The sequence below is a fragment of the Eubalaena glacialis genome, chromosome 14, assembly GCF_028564815.1.
Source record: "Eubalaena glacialis isolate mEubGla1 chromosome 14, mEubGla1.1.hap2.+ XY, whole genome shotgun sequence".
Lineage (NCBI taxonomy): Eukaryota > Metazoa > Chordata > Mammalia > Artiodactyla > Balaenidae > Eubalaena > Eubalaena glacialis.
The window spans coordinates 80401455-80408587 of NC_083729.1; the positions used below are offsets into that span (position 1 = coordinate 80401455).

Consider the following 7133-nt stretch of genomic DNA (forward strand, 5'->3'; position numbering starts at 1 on the left):
ATCTGATACCTTTTATGAGCACTGCTTGTGCACAAAATAGTCGTCTGTGTTCTCTTTTAATGTGGTCAAATGAACATATTCTGGTATGTAAATTTCTTTTCTTAGTTTTAAAAACAATTTGCAAACAATTTTACAGAAAAAAAATCATATGTATAAAACAACTTGCTACAGCTTTTTGGATCTTTCTTCAATCCTTATTAGCGTACTACACATGATTAATATGTTCCTTGTGGGATTGGCTGTGAATCATTGGTGTGTAAGTTGTTTAATGACCACATACTCCACCATCCCTTCTCATGACACCCTTTGCAATGTGACCTAGATGTTCTTCTCATCAAGGTATAGAGTGTATTGCCTCCCCTCTTGAATCTCTGCTGGCTTGTGACTGGCTTTGATCAAGAGATTGCAGTTTCTGCTCTTGCCCCCTTGCAATGCTGCCACCATCCTGTGAAGAAGCTTGACCTAGCCTCCTTGCTATGAGAGAGTATGTAGAGAGAAAGGCCTACCCTTCGGCCAGCACCAAACTCCAGCCAGGTGAATGAAGCTGTCTAAGACCTTCCAGCCCCAGTCGAGCTGCCAGATGACTGCAATCACAAGAGTGACCCCAGGTCAGGCCAGCTAAAACAGCATGCAGCTAAATTCAGACCAAATTGCTAACCCACAGAAGTGTGAGCAAATAAAATGGTTGCTTTAAGCCACTAAATTTTAGGGAATTCCCTGGCAGTCCAGTGGTTAGGACTGCACTTTCACTGTTGAGGGAGTGGGTTCAATCCCTGGTTGGGGAACTAAGATCCCACGAGCTGCATGGTGTGGCCAAAAGAAAAAAAAAAAGCCACTAAATTGTAGGTAGTTTGTAGGGCATAATAGATAACTGATATAATTTGGTATATTATATTTGCATTCTAATTTTTGAATTATTATTTTGATATAATTTTTTATGTATTTGACCAAGTTGCAAGACAATTTAAAATGGTTATATGCAATTCTATTGTATTCCTTTACCACAGTTTACTTAAACTTTTCCCAGTAATCGGACATTTGGTTTGTATACAACTTTCCACTTTTGTGGATAATACTGTTCTAAACATGTTTTTACAAGTGCTCTCTAAATTTTTTCCCTGTTATTTTCTTAGGAAATTTTTTTTTACCAAAAGTGGAATTGGTGGGTGAAATGATGTCAAGTATTAATTCTCATTACATATTGCCTGACTGCTTTCCAAAAGATTGTTATCAATTTACAGTGGAGCCAGCAATATATCTGTCTCTCCATACCCAGCTATCAAACTTTCTAAAAATTTAGCAATTTTTGCTTATCTTTAATTTTTTGGCTGTGCTGCGTGGCTTGTGGAATCTTAGTTCCCCAACCAGGGATTGAACCTGGGCCATGGCAGTGAAAGCGCCGAGTCCTAACCAGTGGACTGCCAGGGACTTCCCAGCAATTTTTAAATTAAGATGTAACATATATACAGCAAAGTATGCAAATCTTAACTATATGTCTTGATTAATATTTACAGAGAGAGAGAGAGAGAGAGAGAGAGAGAGAGGGAGGGAGGTAGATAGACATAGATAGAGAGATAGACGGAATCCATGTAGTCACCCCCAGATGAAGATTTGGAATGTTTCCGGCTCCCCAGATATTTCTCTTGTGCTCCTTTCCAGTCAATACCACCCCCAGAAGTAACCACTATTCTGGTTTCCATCACTCTTTCCATCTACTCTTGAACTTCATATAAATAGAACCATGCAGATTGTATTCTCCTGTGTCTGCCTTCTTTTGCTCATTATTATATCTGTGAAATTCATCCATGTTCTTGTTGTGTATGGCAGTGGCTCATTCTTTTTTATTGGTAATATTATCCCTTGAGGATGCCACAATTTCCTTATCCATTCTTCCTTTGGTGGACATTTCAGTAATTTCAGTTTGGTGCTATTAAATAAAGTTTTTAAAACTTTTTTTCACTTATTTTAATAGTTCAATAGTTGTGCGTTGATACTTTAGAAGTGTTTCAATACTAATTTCTTCAATTACTATTGGAGTATAACAGAGGAGGGACTAGAGATGAGTCTGAATGAGTGAGCAGGGGCTAGATTATGAAGGAGCTTGTAAGACATGCTGAGGAACTTGAACTTTGTGGCATGGACAGAGGGAAGTCACTGAGGGATCTGAAGCAAGAGAGGGAACTTATCAAACTTGCATTTTAGAAAAATGACTTTGGCAGTAGGGAGAAGAACGGATGGTTTGAGGAAAACCCTGCAGGTAGATTTCTAGGCAGAAGACTATGGCAATAGCACAGGTGAGAAATGAGCTGGGCCTGAACTAACACAGGAGCAACAAAACTTAGTGTGTGTTGATATTTGCGGGATGAGGAATTAGGAAGATCTAACTGCTGGGTAACTAGGGTGGCAGTAGATGCATTGACTAAGACAAGGAATGCAGATGGGGAGCAGGAGGAGATAGCACCATAGGAAAGATAATGAGTTTATTTTGTATTTGTCGAATTTGAGATATTTGTGGAATGTCCAGGTGGAGAGGACTATTTGTCAATTGGATGCGTAGGTCTAGAAGTCTGGAAGTGGTCCTGCTAGAGGCGGAGATCTGGGAGATCACCAGCACATAGGTAGAAGAAAAGATAAGGTAGACAAGGTTAGTTAGAATAGTCATTGAGGTGGAGGGGGTGGGCAATGAGAAGCCAAAGAAGAAGCTGGAAGAAGAGAGGACCAAGATAAATGGGAAAGCTGTGGCTCTTAGAAGTCCGGGGGTTAAAAATTTCAGAAAGAGAGGGTCTCAGAGAGGTAGGTGAGATAAGGACTGCATAATAACCTCTGGATTTGGAAACTAGATCATTGGTGAGCTTGCCACAGCAGTTTCAAAGGAGTGATAGGAGTGGATGCCAGATTGCTGCGAGTTGAGAAAATGGATGGCGGTAATTAGACTTTCCTTTTGAAAAATTTAGTTGCAGGTGAAAAGAAAGATGACATTATCAAGGTCAAGGTCAGTTTTCTTTTTTAATTGACAGAGATCTGAGCATGTTCATAGGCTATCAAGAGCAAGAGATTGAACAAGCATGAGAGGGAGGCAATAATTGATGGAATAGGATCCTGGAGTTGGGACCAGGAGATGGAGATTATATGCAGACATAGACGGATTGGATAGGAAGAGAGCCATCTCATCCTTTGAGACTGAAGGAAGGGCACTAAGACTCTCTCCCCCAAAACAGTCAATCATCAATTTGAGAGGACACCATCTTGCTTGGTTGTGTGGTTTGCCCCAGAGGCTTTCAGCAACATAGGTGTAGGTGGAATGTTGGATTCTCTTACAGTCGATCACTATGATAATATCTAGTTTTTCAATATTTTAAGTAATGGCAAAAGTAATTTTTATTAGTTCCCTTTTTCTTAAAAAAATATATTACTAATACATTTGAATGCCTGATCTCATTTCCCTCCCCTTTTTCTTTGAGGTAACCACTGTCCTGAAGTGGCAATATGTCATTCCCAAACAGCTAATGTATTTTCATTAAGTATGTAGTATCCATAACTAAAATACAACATTGTTTTGTATGTTTTAAGGCTTTTAATAAATTGGTATCATACTGTACTTATCATTCTGCAACTTGCTTCTTTTACTCATGATTAGATTTTTTAGATTTATCCATATTGATCCATATGAATGAAATCAGCTCTGATTATTTAGCTGCTGTATGATTTTTCTTTGTAAAAAATGCTACTATTTATGAATTCTCTAGTTTTGTTTCAAGTTGTTTCATTATTACAAAAAATGAACATGTGCAAGATTTTCTTTATGATGATGATTTCCACACGAAAAGAGTGTGTATTATGTTTTGTTAGGTAATGTTTTATTAATGTCAATTAGATCAAGTCACTTAATAGTGTTGTTGAACTCTTGTGTCTTTACTTTTTGCCTGCTTGTTCTATCAACTACTGAGAGAAAGATATTAAACTCTTCAAACATGATTGTGGATTTGTCTATGTCTTCATTTAGTTCTGCAGTTTTTGCTTAGTGTATTTTGAAACTTTTTTATTAGGTGTGTACATATTATAATGTTCATGTCGTATTGATGAATTGATCCTTTTATCATGAAAATGTCCCATTTAATTTTCTACTCATACTCTTCGTTTTGTGTCTATTTTGTCTGATATTAACTTTGCCATTTCAGATTCATTATGATTAATGTTTGCATGGTATATTTTATCCATCCTTTTACTTTCAACCTATGTGTGTATTTAAATGTAAAGTACGTATGTTGTAAACAGAATTTAATTAGATCTTGATTTTTAAATCCAATCTGATAGCCTCTGCCTTTTAATTGGAGTACTTAATCTATTTATATTTAAAATAATTTATATAAGTTTTAGAGACAGACTGTTGGGGTTCAAATCTCAGTTAGTCCACTTAAAGTCAGTATGACCTTGATGATGTTACCTAACCGTTTTTCCCTTTTTCTTTTTCCCTTCCTTCCTTCCCTCCCTCCCTCCTTTCTTCCTTTCTCTCTCTCTCTTTCCCTTTCTTTCTCTTTCTTTCTTTCTCTCTCTCTCTCTCTTCTCTCTCTCTCTCTCTCTCTCCCCCTCTCCCCCTCTCCCCCTCTCCCCCTCTCTCCCTCTCTCCCTCCCTCCCTCCCTCTCTCTCTCGTTTCTTCATCTGTAAAATAGGATGATAGGATGAATAGTGGTACCTACCTGTTGGATTTTTATTGGAATACTATACATCATTAATACATATAAAGTGCTCAGAGCTGTGTCTGGTACACAGTAACAATAAATGTTAGCTAAAATCTGGATTTGACATTTGGTTTTGTAGGGATTTAAAGTTTTGTTTTAATATCTAAAATAGCTGTAAAAGACACCTCACAAAAATAATCAATTCCAAGTGATTTATATTTCAATCTCATCCAACAATTATGCAAAAATCTATGTTGAAATTTGGCTAGTCAATTTTCATCTTCCCTAATGACAATCAATTGTTCCTGCAAGCTAATCAGAATATGCTACTTTTACATTTTAAATAAATGTGTTCAAAACCCACTAGACTGCTTTAGAAACTTTTAAATAGGTTAGAAAATCCTGTTTAAAAGTTTTTACCTTTTTAAAATTAACTATGGAGTTTTTAAAAAATAATTGATAGACTTTATTTTTAGAACAGTTTTAGGTTTAGAGAAACATATATCTTCTTTATCCAACCCCTTCCTCCCCAGTTTCCTTTATTACTAACATCTTGCATTAGTGTGATGCATTTGTTAACAATTGATACATGAATATTGATACATTATTAAATAAGTCCATAGTTTACATTAGGGTTCATTCTTTGTGTTGTATGATTCTATGTGTTTTGAAAAATGTATAATGTAATGTATCCATTACAGTATCATACAGAGTAGTTTCACTGTCCTGACATTTCTCTGTGCTCCTCCTGTTCATCCTTCCCTCTTTTCCCGAGAATCCTGATTTTTTACTGTCTCTATTTTTCCTTTTCTAGAATGCTGTATAGTTGGGATCATACACCATGCAGGCTTTTCAGACTGGCTTCTTCCACTTAGAAATATGCATTTAAGGTTACTCCATGTCTTTTCATGGCTTCATAGCTCATTACTTTTTATGATGAAAAATACTCTATTGTATAAATATACCACAGTTTGTTTATATATATACCCATTGAAGGACATCTTGGTTGCTTCCAAGTGTTTGCAGGTATGAATAAGGTTGCTATAAACACGTGTACAAGTTTTGATGTGAATTTGTTTTTAACTCATTAGGTAAATATCAAGGAATGCAACTGCTGGATTGTATGGTAAGAGTATGTTTTGTTTTGTAAGAAACTGCCGAACTGTCTTCCAGAGTGGCTATACAGTCATTGAGCTCCATAGAGACAGTGCCCAGGCAAGTGAGAGCTGGACGGGCACTGGGCGACTCTGTGCCTCGCTGAGGAAAAATACTTAAACATGGGCAAAGGAGATCCTAAGAAGCCGAGAGGCAAAATGTCATCATATGCATTCTTTGTAAAACTTGCTAGGAGGAGCACAAGAAAAAGCACTCAGATGCTTCCGTCAACTTCTCAGAGTTTTCTAACAAGTGCTCAGAGAGGTGGAAGACCATGTCTGCTAAAGAGAAAGGAAAATTCAAAGACATGGTAAAGGCAGACAAGGCCTGTTATGAAAGAAAAATGAAAACTTATATCCCTCCTAAAGGGAAACAAAAAAGAAGTTCAAGGATCCCAATGCACCTAAGAGGTCTCCTTCAGCCTTTTTCTTGTTTTGTCCTGAGTATCGTCCAAAAATCAAAGGAGAACATCCTGGCCTATCCATTGGTGATGTTGCAAAAAAACTGGGAGAGATGTGGAGTAATGCTGCTGCAGATGAAAAGCAGCTTTATGAGAAGAAGGTTCCTAAGCTGAAGGAAAAGTACAGAAAGTATACTGCTGCATAAGGAGCTAAAGGGAAGCCTGATGCAGCAAAAAAGGGAATCGTCAAGGCTGAAAAAAGAAAGAAAGAGAAGGAAGAAGAGGAAGATGAGGATGAAGAGGAAGAAGAAGAAGATGATGAATAAGTTGGTTCTAGTGCAGTTTTTTTTTCTTGTCCATAAAGTATTTAACCCCCCCGTACACAACTCACCCCTTTTAAAGAAAAAAATTGAAATGTAAGGCTGTGTATGTTTTTGTTTTTGAACTGTACAGTGCCCTTTTTTGTACAGTTAACACACTACTGAATGTGTATTTAGATAGCAGTGTCCTGGTGGTACTTTCCACAGCCACTAACCTTGCCTGGTACGGTATGGGGGTTGTAAATTGGCATGGAAATTTAAAGCAGGTTCTTGTTGGTGCACAGCACAAATTAGTTATATATGGGGATGGTAGTTTTTTCATCTTCAGTTGTCTCTCATGCAACTTATATGAAATAATTGTTGTTCTGTTAACTGAATACCACTCCGTAATTGCAAAAGAAAGAAAAAAAGTTGCAGCTCTTTTGTTAACATTCTGAATACTTCTAAGTAAATACAATTTTTTACTAGAAAAAAGCAAACAAACAAAAACAAAACAAAACAAAAACCCTACAAAGTGACTGTACCATTTTGTATTCCCACCCCCAATGAGTTCCTGTTGTTCTACAACTTCGTCAGCA

The 7133-nt window shown here is 37.1% G+C and overlaps 1 pseudogene; it reads left to right on the forward strand.

The window, feature by feature from the left end:
* The first annotated feature begins 5957 nt into the window (after positions 1-5957).
* LOC133105133 (high mobility group protein B1-like) lies at positions 5958-6561 on the forward strand (annotated as a pseudogene).
* The last annotated feature ends 572 nt before the right edge of the window (positions 6562-7133 follow it).